This window comes from Patiria miniata, unplaced genomic scaffold (genome assembly GCF_015706575.1).
Source record: "Patiria miniata isolate m_02_andy unplaced genomic scaffold, ASM1570657v1 HiC_scaffold_24, whole genome shotgun sequence".
Classification (NCBI taxonomy): Eukaryota; Metazoa; Echinodermata; class Asteroidea; order Valvatida; family Asterinidae; genus Patiria; species Patiria miniata.
Window position 1 is genome coordinate 5101792 of NW_024037063.1, and position 2700 is coordinate 5104491.

The following is a 2700-nucleotide window of genomic DNA, read 5'->3' on the forward strand; positions in this document are numbered from 1 at the left end:
CGTGCTGTTAGATGTTGTATTATATTTGGTTAGAGGTATGTTTAACCCAAAAGAATTGGTTTTGCCATTTAGTTTGATCTCGTATATAGCCAAGAGGCAGATTTGTCTGTCCGCCCTTTAAGGTAAAAAGGTTATGAAGCCCCTAAAAGTTTGTAGTGTGTACACGATTTGTACGCGGTCTTAATTCGTCTGAGTTTCAACCAAAACGGCTTATTCCAACGCACGGCATAGCTTGTCGTTAACTCAAATACGAAGAGGAGCCTAAATTTGCAATATCGCACCCTACTTTATATAGTGTCAACACTGCTCAATGCAATTCTCGTCACGTATCCTGCCAAAGGTTCTCCACCTTCCGGCACTCCCGTTAAGCAGGTCGCTTTTTACTCCACATTCCACCTCCCGTGTTGCACTTTACCGAGCGTTTAGAGTGGGAGCAGGGAGAAGTGGCGGGAGAAATGCAACATTACCGAGCCCTCTTACGGCACAAGTACGGCTTGGTATTTCCTCCTAAAGTGCCCTGTTTTCCGAGTTGTCTGTATTCAGCACACGCTTACCTAAGCTCTTCCGGGGGCCATTTTGTGTGCAAAACGGTGCCACGAACTCGTTCGAGAAATTTCGACAGTTTTGTCGAGTCAAAATACTGACTGGTTTCTCTTGATCTTGGGAACTAAAATTGCTGAAATCAATTCGTAGAACGAAATAAATAAATTCAGGGTTTCAAATTGCATCGCATTCGACAGGAGATTTAGGAGTGAGTGCATGAGTACGGCAGCTTGCATTGGCTGCGGTTTCGTCAAAAAAAAACCCCACATTAGTAGCTATCGAGGTTTCATGTTCCTCAAAACCTCTTCATTTTGAGAGGTGATTTGGAAGGCTTCGAGTGTTAGTAACCGTGCTATGCCTTAGTATTTGATAAAAGTGTCTGGCGTGAATTAACACCTACTAAATGTCAATTTTGACAGCGGGTTACTGTACTTGTCACTCTTGATTGATTAGCATTCAGACAGGTCCTTCTCAGTGTGTAAAAAAAGGACGGCCAATACAGCAAATCAACAAAATACCATATGTCAACAAAAACTTGATGCAAAGTAATTTATGCAGCGGTCGGGTACCTCGAGATCTGTAATGTGTGCAAAGGCAGAGTAGCTATAAGAAATGGCAGATTACAAGTGATATCGCTGTCATTAATAATGATAGATAGACAGTAATGTTGAGTGTTATGATGGAAAGTTTCAAACCAACCTTGCCAAATTGGCCGACTCCATGTCAACTTACTATCGTAATTGAATAAAGCATCGTAGAGTTTACCTGGGGACGTGAGGAAACCTTTGAGCCATCGTCTTTAATTGGTAACCAATGATGTGTAATATGAAATCTGACAATTCCATTATACGACTGTATTTCCGATTAGGTCTATTTTCCATTTTTTTGCATAACGTTGGCATCGTATTTGAAAGTGCAAGTATAAGAGCTTCTGTTTAGAGGAACATGTCCACTTCTTTCTTGTTCATGGCAAAATCGCTCGTAAACATAACAACTTCACCTTTATATTTTGCGTGGACGTCTTGGTACCCAATACTTAACTATCCTAGGAACATAAAAGAAATACTTCTGAACCGATCCACTAAGTTTCACAATTTTTCAATCTTACTTCAAACAATTTTCTCTAATTGTTGGATATCGAATGACAGAATACATTTGCAGCTGTACACATTGTACATCGAGTTCGTTGCAAAGCATTTACGAGTTACTGTGAGAGCAACCGTTTTTCGTAACAAGCTTTTCTTTTAGTGTATTAAAAATGTAAAATCCTACAACACAATTTGGCAACTGGGGTAAACGATCGCGGTAATTCCAGTGAGTTGTGAAGTTAAAAAGGTGAAACCATTCCATCAGCAACATCTCATCGGATCTTCAATGTTTATGGCGCGAAATTGATCACAGACAGTTAACACCTATTTTACCTCATTAAACGACCACCCGCCATATCTAGGTCACTAAATTACCCTGGTGCCCGCTTCCTTGGTTCCCATACACTTCTAAGTCTACTGATCTCTTGATGTTGTTGGCGGTCATGCCCCATCTCACCAGGGAAGAGGGCTGTGGGGCATAAGTCAATAATTCCCGGCAGGGCTGTCTCGGGAAAACACGGTAAAATCATAGAATGACGGATATTCGCGGAGAAAATTTAGGCGCCAATCATCACATGGTCTGGCCTCAGAAACCGATCAATTCGATTATGGCCCCGTTTGCTATGTGACGTAGACGTGGGCTAGCCTGTAAAACTAAAGGATGTACTATAAGGTAATCAATCAGACGTACAGTACTGCAAAACACAGAATTGAATGTGATTATAGATTTAATCTACCGCTTGAAAGATTTAAGTAGGTTTTTTTCTTCAAAAAAACATTCTTCGAGATCTCATATTTGGATGTTTAAAGGGAAATAAGCTAAATATTACACCAAATAAAGGCCAAAACCCTCAAAATAGAACACACAAGAATGTAAGGCTTATGGTTAGCTTAAATTGGAAAGACAGAAGAAAAAAATGAAATAAAAAAAAATGCGTACAATTGAAAAAAAAATGGTATTTTTATATTGCAGGCTTTGTAAGTCAGTGCAAACCATTGCGAAGAAAGCTGCGGTGAATCATGTTTCTCTGGCGTCACTTAAGATTTCCCAACTCGTTCAGTGTAGGCT